Here is a 12,076-nt window from a genome sequence, read left to right on the forward strand (position 1 = left end):
ATCAATTTGCCTTGGTGCCCTGCGCCAAAGCATCTCAAGAAAAGCATTCTAGAGTCAAAGGACACAAGCTTGTGGATGGTTTTCCCAGCTTCCCTTTTGAAACGAAGGGCATGAAGCTCCACTGTACCTCACAGGGCACCTCATGTGCCTCCACCGCACCACCAGGATGGCACCCTGGCCAAGGGGAGCAGGACTTGTCATAAACACGACAGCCAAACTTCCCCAGACTAGCCTCATCACTGACACAGAGGGGTCTAATGCTAGTCTGTATGTATGGAAATGAGATGGTTAGCTGTGTGGTTTACACATGCAGATCCCCATTTGCAAATGTCACCTGTGAAAGACAGAGGCCACTCCAGGAAGTACAAAGCTCGGGATTGTTTAGGCAGAATGGAAAATGACACCCCAGCATTTACAATGGGATTTTTATTATCAATGTCACAGATATGATACTTGCTACTGACATGCTTGAATTAGAAGAGACAAAGTAAACTGTTAGAAAGAAGAGGCCATTGAACTAAATACAAGTGTAACCCGCGTGCTTATGTTGCAGCATTCGATTTCCTCTTAAGTCTCATGAAGAGGGGGGAGAGACAGCAAAGGGTAGACCTGTGTTTCAGCTGAAATCTCTTATGTCTACACAGGAGGGTAGGGCCTCTCCAAAAAAAAAAAAAAAAAAAAAATCAGACAAAGAGCCAGGAGCCAGCAGTTAGGAAAGCCTTCATTGAAGAAGAGGAGCTTTGCAATTTCCACCCCAATGCAGATCTCTGCAATGCTCCAAGTGAGAAAAAGTTAAAACTGAAGGAGTTGGAAGCATCCCTACGGAATGAGCACCTGATGACATGTCGGGGCCAAAAGCCATGTTTGCTCTGTCCTAACTGTGCTACTTTTGATAGAGGTTTTGTATCTCCAGACTCACAAGAAACCAAGCAAATGATCACCTCCTGCCCCAGAACCTGGAGCTGGCTGCAAGAACCCTTGGACTCTTTTTTCTAGGAGAGATTTGGATGGAAGCTGAGCTGAGAAACTGGGCAATCCAGGTGGTACTCACATGTCCATGCACTTTCAAGAGGTCTTGGAAAGATGAAGATACTGATGCTATATGGTGAAAATGGGAGAAGGGGAAAGTTTCTGAATGTGTCAGACAAAGAGAAGTGACATTGGTCACTCTAAGCTTCGTAGTAACTGCATATAATAGCAACAGTGTTTGGGGGAGGAACAGGCTTCATGCCGACAGGTTCTTTTAAAGAAATAAAAGTATTTTCAAATCATTTCTAGCATTTATTGCAGAAGACGGCATTTGTATTAAGTGCTTAATTCCCCAGCAAGTTTGGCTCCTGGGGGCTTTTTGTATCATAGCTCAAATCCATGACAGACAGACACACAGACACACAGATGGGTTATGCGATGTCTTTGAAAGGCAGGATCTCATCCCTCCTTCAGCAAAGCAGAAAGCAGTGCACAAATGGCAAAGTGCAGCTGAGTTATCCACACTAAAGCCTCAGCGTCTCAATGCCACTAGGAGAGAGCCTTTCTAAACACTGTGCCGTCAAGAATAGGAGAGAACAGTGAAATAAGCCACTGTGTGATTCAAGTGTCTCTAACCCGTCACAGAAACACTCTCCCTTGGCCCCAGGACTGCATTCTTCAGCTCTGTTTGCCTCACCATAAAACACGAGGTCATTTTTATCACAAGCCTTATGAATAGAGACTGGAACTTTCTACAAGGTCTTCTTTTCTTATCCCCCACTTCTCCCCCCCTTCAAAAACAACTCCCAGCCAGCCAGTACAAGAGGCTTTGCTGTCTGGGAGCTTCCTGCCCATGACACCTATAGCCTTAGAGGGACCTGGCCCCTCTGGGCCCTCGGAGCAATTTGCCAGCTCACCTGGAGGCAACCTGATCTCAGGCAAGGGTCTGCCACCCTGCCTGGTGTCATCAGGCGGCAGCAGGGGATTTAGAAATGTTAGAGAAGCAGATTCCACTTTCCTCCAAAGCTAAAGTTTTACGTTGAGGAGGAGAAAGGAATAATACACTGCAGGCATTTGTAGTAATTAGATGCTGTCCATGAGAACTTGAGCTCCTCAGGAGGAGCAGTGACCAACAGGCATGCAGGCAGCATCCTGAGGAAGCGGTGTCCTGTACTCGCAGTATTTTTAAACTAACAAAACAAAACAAAACAAAACAAAAAAAACACCACAGCTCCTTTCAAATGAAACTCAGTCCCGAAGGAGCCCAAGTTGCAGTACTCAGATCCAGACATCTCCCAATGGTCGATATGGGAATTCTGGAACTGACATTTTCTATTCTTTTGAGCCTGGATTTGGGATTTTCATCTCCTCTCTAAGATGAAAACAAACTGATCTGTCCCTGATAACCTACTTCTGTGGTTTTGCCTTCAGCAGGTGACGCTCCAGACGCACTGTACATGGGTAGTCCATATCCATGAAACGCTAGCCAGCCTATTAGTGGTGCCCAGTCAAGCAGAGTGGAGATTTCTGTGTGCAACCATTTCTCTCACTTCAGCGGGGAAGAAGTGGGGGTCTTTTGGGTGTGCAGGGGCACTCCGGTTAGTCTTCTCAGTTATTAGCAAACCACAAGGTTCATTTCTTAGAATCGACGAAGTTTCCACTGAATTGTTATGAATAAAAACATACTTTAGATCGCAAATTCTTCAAGCTGACTGTATGCTTTTAAACAAATACATTTCTTAGTTATTAAAATGCTGTATTTTTACTAAAATTTAGATTTTGTTGACAGTATCTCATTAGTACACACTACTCTGTAACAAATGGAGACCCTTTAATAAGGCTAAATGGAGACTTGAGGCCAAATGTGATTCACTCTTCCAGGAACTCCCCAAAATTCAGTCCTGCTGGAGCAAGAAGAAAGCCTTACCTAGAGAGCATGCCCCATCTGGGATACATTTTGCAAGTCTTGCATACCATTATGAGGACCTAAATTGAGCCCTCCTGAGGTAGCACAGAATAGGAAAACCCAGCATAGGAAAAAAACACATTTAGATTCACCCAGATTTGTATTCTTTGATCAAAAGCTGCCCCTTGTGCTTATGAGAATCTCATGTAAATATCTGCAAAGTTACTGTTTTATCTGCTTTCATATTCCCCTGTAGAACAGTCTTTGCCATCTTACCTACAAGAACGGGTTTCTTGGGCTGCTGAAATCATGGCTCATAGTGCTGAATATCAGTATCTCATTATCCTTGTTCTCGTTAGAGATGGATCTACGCCTTGTTTCAGAGGCTCTGACTGTATTTTATCCCCTATTTATGCAATATCTATAAAGATGGAGTCCTGCTGCATAACTGGTCTCCCATCTACCATGATAATGAAAAGCATTATTTTTATTACCACCAGGTTTTACTTAGCTACGTCTTTCAAAGGACACTGCCAAGGTTGGTCCAAAGTTTAAATTTCACAGCAGCAGACTTTTACAAAACATATGCCCAAATAGAAACGTTGCCATTGATTTTTTTTAATTGCAAGTGAAAACAATTGCATTTGATGAAATAACCATTCCCCTGAACTTTCCGCCCTAAACCTGAAAACCTAAAAGTGGAAGTGACTCAAACACAGGCAAATCTGACTTCATTGATTTCTATTGTCCGCGGTGAGAAAACGCAACCAGTAAACAAAGCAGAAAGAGTGACAAGTAAATTGGATTTTTAAAAATTCTTTCACTTTTAATAACATTAAGGTGGGATTTGTAACACAGGTAAAGGCATTTGTTTGTTTGCAGCATAGGATCTATAAGGCGACAGTGTCCCTTTAAATCCCTTCCCCTTGTAATTTATTTGCTCTAGGAACGATAGCAATGAAGTTAACAGTGGGAATAATTGCAGCTCCTGAAGAAGTTAAATTTGCCACTTGTTCAGAGCTAAAATTTCATTTCCACACTCAGACAGAACTTTTGCTTCCACGTAATACCTATGCAAGCCCCTTCCCCAAAAGCAGTGTCCAGATGGGCTCTTTCCTAGTCATTTCTCCCTCTATAGGAGGCAGGACTGGCCAAGTATCCCAAAGGGGTGTTTGTGCACACCCAGACCCTCTGACCAAGGGGGGAAAGTGAAGATGGTGCAGATGGGATTGGGCATAATGCCCTTCTTTCAGCATAACAGGGTTTGGTGTCCAAAAATGTAAGCCTGGAGACACTATTGGCAGCCCCACAGGAGCCACCAGCATTGAAAATTACAGGTTTTCCCTCTTTCCATAAGCCAAAGAAAACCTTGTCTGGCTTTTGGTCCGTCTCCACAGGGCTTTTTTCCTCCAGCACGTGAGTTAAACCACAAGGGACAGCAGAGGTTGCACTGGATTTGCAGGTGAAGAGGTGAAGATCATGATGTGGCCCTCAACTTACTCCTGGAAATCTTTGGAAATCCAAAGCTTCTTTGAAAATCTGCCTGGGTTTTTCCACAAAGGAGCCTGAACCAAAACCGAGCAAGGGCAGAGCATCAGGATCTACCTTACCACATTGAGGTACATCAGCAATTTCAGGTGATACAAACTGCCTCTGTGTGACGTGAATTGCTCATTTCAAGAGAGCACTCCTGTATCTAACTGCAAGTCTGAATATTGTACAAATTATTTATATTGTTCGGGGCTTTTGTTATACTTTGCATATTATCACATTAAATGATGTTTCTGTAAAAATGTGAGGCTTTTGAGCACCAGAATTGTTCATGTCATAATGCCTGAATAAAGGAAGTGCAGAAATCTGCAAACAGAGGAAAGCAACTGCCTTTGCTTCCATTCATCAGCATGTCTGGATGAAAATCACCTTTCCTGTTTAATGTTTGCCCTCCATATTTTCAAGTGTAAAAATTCAAGAAAAAGAAAAAAAAAAGTGCTGTGTAGCAGCTAGCCCATTTAAGAAGGTGATACATATTATTCAAATGATTACACGAATGGCTAAAGGTGATGCATTATTCCCTATTTTCATTTGTGCAGCATAACTTCAGCATGGTGATGAACTATGTCAACCAGGAACCTTGGCTGCCTTCTGTTGGAGAAAGCCCCTCAAAGATCTTTGATGTGACAATGAAACTGGGAAATATTACTGACTCACAGCCTTTAAGCAATCAAGAAGTGATCAAAGCAGTGACTCAAGAATTCACGGGAAAAATTACATGCTCAGGGAAATGAGGAAAGCTTATTACCGACTGATATTCAACAGAACAGGCAACTGAAAGTCTAATTTTGTGAAATATGCTTTTAATTGGTATTCAGCGAGTTATTGTATATTACTTATGTAAAAAGCAGCCTTTAATTCAAAAAAAAAAATGAATGGCTCAAAATTCCAGTCATGAAAGTGTGGGGTGGAAATGCTTTGTCCCATTTCAGCTTTGTCCAACTCCTACATAAAATGCAGGTCAGAGAAAGAGGCAGGGGTCTTCAAATTTCACCTCTGTGGCCTAAGGCCTAGGAGATTTGTCCTCTGCTGAAAAGAAATGTACTGGTGAGGCAGGACTGTGTGAAACACAAAAGGCAAAGCTCTGACCTCAAGCAGAGGCTTGCACCAGGAGAAGCTCCAGTGAACCATCCAAAGCCAGAAAGATTTGGACATGCACACTCTCCAGAGAGACTTCTACAACACACCCTAATGTGTAGCTATTTTAGCATGCTGTCTTTTGTTGTGGTCAAGTCTAATCACCATATTTCCCAGTTGCCCAGCACAGCCGTGGGATTGGGACTGACCATGGGTGCTCACCATCACTGTCCCCACTGTCCAGGACCCCAGGAGACCCAGAGCTGGTCACGCAGCCTGAAGACCAGCAGCAAGGAGACGTGCTATGGGCCTCGGTGTTGCTGTGGCACTGAGCACTCACAGGACAAGGTCACGCTCCAGACAGAAGGTTTTCTTCGTGGGCACATTACAGCTGGGACAGGAGGGGTGGTTTCCTTTCCCACAATAAACACCAGCATATTTTGCCTGTGTTGCAAACAGCAGTTTGTTTGCCTGGTGAGCCGTTCCCTCAGACTAGCTACATACATTTTTCATTCACATTGATGAGAAGACTACTATCAACTCACTGATTTTCTGGCTGTCCATTGACTGCTTGTCAGGCATCACTATATACAAAATACCTTGAATATGCCAATGATCAGGTAAAAATTGAAGCCACTTGTCTTGATGTTACATTCTATTCCCACTTGATTCCATTTTTAAAAAGAACTCAAATGCTGCAAAATGAGAATTGCACATTTTTAGCGAACACTGAGAGGATGATCTATGCTGACAGGCATTCACTTGCTATCTGCCACAGGTAGCCCAGCACTAAGGTATAAAGCTTCAGGGCACTGAAAGGATTTGATCTAATCTTATATTATAAGAAGCATCCAATATTGTACTTTTTTTTTCCAACACAGACACTTATGTACAGCCTAAGGGCCCGATCCTGCTCCTCTTGAAATCAGTTGGAGTTTTTGCCTTTGCTTCAGCAGCAGAGGGAGAGGGAACAAGTTGTGTAAGGGTGTTACATGATGGCTATTCCGTCTTCCTAACAAATCACTCTTTCCTGGGAGAAAGCAGGCACAACAGAGCTGGAAACACTACCTGCATAGTCAGAGCAACCTGTCTTCCAGCTCTGCTCTGCAGGCTGACGTTGCTCCTGCTGTTCTTCCTTGCCAAAGGTGTGGAGGTGGAAATGTGTTGGCCAGAGATCTGGACCGAGAGGAGAGGTTCTTTCAGGAGAGAGAGAGTTGTATGAACATCAAAACATTTGGGGTTTTTTTTATAAGTCATAAAAACAAATACATTGACTAGAAGGACATCGAGACAGGATGCAAACACTCTCAATAACTAAATGCATTTTGTAAGCAGTTGATGGATTGCACTTATCGAAGCAAAGCATGAGTACAAAAGCCAATGATTAAGACTTAGGAATACCTTTCATTTTCTTTCCCATCTTTTTGCCAGTAGAATGCATTTATTGTATTCTATCATCACCATTCATTGCAGGACATCAGACTTTAAGCTGAGAAGATATGTACAGATACTGTGCATATCTACGGAAGCTGAGAAATGTGAGGGTTTAGATGAACGCATGTTTTCTCTGTCCGGTCTTTTCTAATATACATATTGGAGCATCCAGACCACAAAACCCTGGGACTGATCCTGCAATGTTCATACTAGTCATTCTTTATTTTACAGGTAATGCAAGGCCTTAGAAACATGGACTGGCCTCCAGCTGGTTGCAAGAAACAGTTAACTATTTTTCCATCAGCTGGAGCTATAGGACTAGTGTCAAAATACAGAATTAAAATGAAAGTATTGACCAATATTAAAGACTGCATCAAATGCTTTTAATATATTTTAAAACAGAAACAGAAATTAGTTACATAAGCTTGAAGAAAACAATCCAAAAAATTCTGTTTTCATATCACATTCATTCCCATCTGTAAGAGTGGAGCCTGATCCTGCTAGGTCTTATTCATGTGGGTAATCCCTTTGACCCTAGTCATAAATACATTATTCTAGCTCAGGATAATCTCCAAGCATCAGTCTGAACTGATGCCTGCACTCTTGAACACAAATGCGCATGTTATATTTCTTGAATCTCAGAGCTGTACTAGTAAGCAGGCTGCATTAATATAGTATAATACCGTATTTCATCTTTAAATATATATATATTATATATATATCCAGGCAAGCCCTATCCCTTCTGACTCTTAAAAAAATAAAAAATAAAAAAAATCCAGGTGTTTCAATTTGGAAAGAAACTTTGGATTTGTTGTAGTTCTCTTTCTGTGCACTTTTTTTCCCAAAGGCAGACATTCATACACATATAATTCCCTCTTCTTGTCACTGGGCTTCTGGGTCAGTGAGCATTCCTCTGCTGTAGTGTTTTTCAGATGAAACTCCAAGAGAAACACTGTCCTCAGTGATGGGTCGGATACAGCAGAGGAGGATGGGCAAATATTCTAAGATTGGCCTGGATTCTTGCCAGCCGCAGAAGAAAAGAGCCTTTGTGTTTGGACATCTGAAGGCCAGGCATAAACATGTTAGCCGATACTTAACACCCAAAGCCAGAGCCAAAACCGTTAGACACCCTGAATAATCCTTGCTGGGCCTCCTTTGGGCTTCAAACTGCCCATTACAATGGGGCGGCCTCCTCCAATTACCAAATGTGTTTCTTCTAAAAACATCCTTACAGGAACTCCCAAAATAGCAGCGATTAAAAGCAAACAGCCTGTAATTCATTGACATATGCAAACCTTTTAATGTTTTGCTGGAGACAAGTTGCAACTTTTTGTACCTACAAGACTATTTATGCATTTTTAATAATTACCCTTGTATATTATGTGATACAATTCCTTTAGGCATTTAGTTAAGAGAAGCAACAGAATTCGCATTCAAAAGAAACTGTTAGTTTTGCTGCAAGAAGCGCAGCTAATTTATGTAGTGAATTTTTTATACATTTTTTTTCCCCCTGATTTCTCTTCCCTGCTGTCCTCTTCCCCCTTTCTTCTTCACTACATTAAGAAATTCTGATGTGCCTGCAGCAACATCCACTGGTGGGGAGCGTCTGCGGTGATGCCAGCCCGGGCTTCCCGGCACTGGAAGCCAGTAACGTGTGCTGCTTCAGCAGGACGCACTCCCTTATAAGCCCCTGTGGGAATTGCCTTACCCTAGGGTCCTCTCTAATCACATACCTTCTGCCAGCTCGCCAAGTCCCTTGTCGCCTGACAGACAGCAATCCCGACTCTGTCGGTGCTGCACAAGGAACAGTGCGAGGAAAACACTCCTGCAGATCAAGAAGAAAGATGCTTTCATGACCAACACAGTCCTGCGAGCTCTGACTTGTATCCGAGCTCAAATTCCCAGCTTGCTTGCATTTTGGCTAACACTTCGGCTCTGGATTTGGATGAGCGGATCAAAGGGCCAAGCAGGGAAACTCAGGCAGTGGGATGAGCACGGCATGCATGCGGATCCCACCGGCAGTGCAGACGCATGCAGCTTGGGGAAGTAAAGCCTGAAACTCACAGAGCAACATAGTGACAGGCAGTGCTTGACCTGCCTCAGGGGATAAGAAGTAAAGAGTTAATTTCTTCCTCATGAGACGCCAGAGGACCAGATCCCCAGCTGTGTTGCAGCACTGATGATTTCACCCATTTCACCTGCCAAAAACCTGATCCTCCCTCTCTCTTTATAGGAACTACCAAAACAAGCCAAGCCAAATATTTTGGTGTTATTGCTGCTTGACGATATATTTGAGGTGTGATTTTAAAGGCAGCCACTGAAGATACTACACTTAACAAAAATGCAAAGGAAAAAAAAATCTCTTATCATCAGCAGGTCACAGTTCTTGCACAACAGCATTTCCCTTTGGCTTCAGCCAGCAGTTTGTCAAAGCAAGGACTTCATTTTCCCATTTTAAATTAGCAGTAGATAATTAGGAACTGCCTACAATTAAATACTGTTGTTAAAAAATAAATAAGTACTGGCACTTCCCTGTTTAGACAGTAAGGAGAAGGCTGTTCATCAAAAAACACAGGACACATGAGAATGTGAATAGCAAAAAGCTCATAACAAAGAAGGATAAACTCTTCCTTGTGTGTTTACTGGATTCATTTATTTCTCGGTAACTGAGAACCTATACAAATAAATGGGATGAAAAGCCCACATATACCCTGATATCAGCTGTAATCTGCCGTTCTTAAACCAAACCTACCAGAACGCAAAGGAAAGGGGCAAGATTTGCACAACGGGCACACCAAGCCAGCTGTGCTCTCAGCAGAATTGCTTCTCAGCTCCTACAGCTGCAGCAGGACAAGTCTTGCACTGACAAAACCACTTGCCAGGGTCTAACACTATTTCAGCTCATTCCTGGCTCAGCCCTAGACTTCCCTAGAGATCTTCAGTGTATTCTTTTACAGCTACACCTGTGGAGATACCAAGCACTGCATCTCCTGAGCATCCTGCTGCATGCAGGGTGGCTCCTTGTCTGCAGAGCATGCCTACCACCCTCCTGAGTTAGTTTACGTATCTGGAGAAGAAATCCCCAGAGAACAGCTGAGCAGGGAACCCCCAAGCCAGTCTCCAGTGCAAGTGGCAGGACTCAGACTCTGCAGGGCCATCGCTCAGTCTGGTGTTGGACTCATCAAGCCTGTCCCACAGGGGACATTTACCCAGACAGGTGTGCCCACAGCCTGCTTACAGCCCTAGCCGTGTTTCGGTACAGCTGTCAGGTGGCTGGCAAATGTAGAAAATCTTCAAATTCCTCCTTAAGAAGTTTTCTAGTTTCTAGGTATGAAAAGGGAACCAACCACAGAATAACCACCTTTCTAAGTGGCCTTGAATCCTTTATGAGAGCCCTCTCCTGCAGCTGGCTACCTGCTCTCATTTCTCCCAGCTCCAAAAAGGACCAAAGAACGTCCCAGCCAGGTCTGCAGATGCTCTTGTTCAGTCTCACAGGAGATGCTTGGGACACTGGCTCCAAGAGCACACAAAGCCACTAAACTGAAAGAAGAATGATTTCTCCCTGACCTCATCTCAGTCCCTTGGGAAGGCCCGTTTCCTCTGACTTCACAGTGGGGGAATGGAAATACAGCATTGTTTTAGTACATCACGCATTCAGTGACCCTGCCTGTAGCAAAACTATTTTGAGGAGAAAAAAGACTTCAGGGTAAGTATGGTTTACTAAAATGATAGCAGCAATTCATGTAATAGTAACAATTCAGAGCAGAAGTGCAGGATCATACGTGTTTCTCTCTCTGGCACTTTGGGGAACATCACCAACAAAGGAAATTGTGGAGTGGGATCACTAACACGGCGTTCAAGCCATGATGCTCAAGACCCAGACGCTCAGGGTACTTTGCAGTGCCGTGTCCCCACGCCAGGTGGTTTCTGTGCCACCTGGAAGAACCCACCTCAGCAAGTAGCGCTGGCATGGTCCCAGCAAGCTGACGGCTCACTTTGGTTAACAGCAGCACTGACTCGCTGATAACACCATCCCACCCACCGAAGTGCCATGCTTCTCCAGAAGCCCTTGGAGCTCGGTCACAAGGTGGCTAAATGGTTTATTTGGGATGGCAACATTTATTTGGATGGCAACTTCCCTGCAAGGTTCACAAGATGGGAGGAGGTAAATATTCTTCGGTTTCTCTGTGTGACAAAACTATTTAGAAGGGATTGCAGCACAATAAAACCAAAAAAGGGAGGAGTGCGCTCCTTTACTTCCTCAGAAAAACAGAGCCACTTCTTGGCAATGTTGTAAGCTGCTCTATAACCTTAGCATTTCCTCTCTTGCCCCCCCCAAAAAAGCACAAGGATACAGACTGGCAGTATCACTCCTGCTGTAACACTTCACTGCAGTTTACATCTTTTCATTTAACCCTCTCTCTTGAGCCAGATTTAAGCCTCTGGTATGCTTCATGCAAACAGCTCTGTGAGGCAAAGCAATGCTGTTAAGGAGTCAGGCAGGAGAGATATCAAATAAACTTTCCATTTTATTTACAGTTCAGGAGCCCTGCAGAATGACACACACTTATGGTTTGGGATCACTAGCAATTATTGTAAAGGTGAAAGCAGATACTGCAAATTTAACAAGCCTTTTGTATGAACTAATTGCATTAGAATACATTAGTAAGGGTGCACATTGTAGGTTTTATGTTTCATTGGAAAGGTCATCCTAGATTCTGGTTGAATAGTGAAAGAGAGGAAACCATATTAGCAGTGTATCCAGCAAGTGTCTCTAGGATGAATTTTCTTCAGGTCATTTGCATTATTTGATTGTAGCTGAATAGTTCTGCCTCTGCTAAGCAAGTAGGGGAAGACCTACAGTGACAATAGGGGAAGTTCAAAGTCTTTGAGCCTTATTAGAAGGCTCATTTTCTGCACTCATTTTCATGAGCTCGTTTCCCAGAACTAGGCTAGCAGCTGTATAATCAGGACAGCAACTTGACGTGCCTCCTGTGAAATACTACCCTCTCAGGGAAAGTCTCTGTTAGCGTTCAGGAGGCGAGAGGGCTGCTGCTTCTTCAGAGGTGTGACACCCCGTCGTGCTGTGACACAATGCCCCGCTTGGTGCTCTGCCAGTGACTGGCACCAGCAGCCTGA

General features: G+C 43.6%; 1 long non-coding RNA gene across 1 annotated transcript; it reads right to left on the reverse strand.

Moving 5' to 3' along the window:
* Nucleotides 1–7,679: 7,679 nt before the first annotated feature.
* LOC121068761 lies at nucleotides 7,680–9,032 on the reverse strand. Its single transcript, XR_005819077.1, has 3 exons — nucleotides 9,002–9,032; nucleotides 8,671–8,762; nucleotides 7,680–7,997 (listed from the first exon to the last, which is right to left on the reverse strand). It is a non-coding gene; the product is annotated as an uncharacterized LOC121068761 (long non-coding RNA).
* Between the last annotated feature and the right edge of the window lie 3,044 nt (nucleotides 9,033–12,076).

The sequence above is a fragment of the Cygnus olor genome, chromosome 3 (genome assembly GCF_009769625.2).
Source record: "Cygnus olor isolate bCygOlo1 chromosome 3, bCygOlo1.pri.v2, whole genome shotgun sequence".
NCBI lineage: Eukaryota > Metazoa > Chordata > Aves > Anseriformes > Anatidae > Cygnus > Cygnus olor.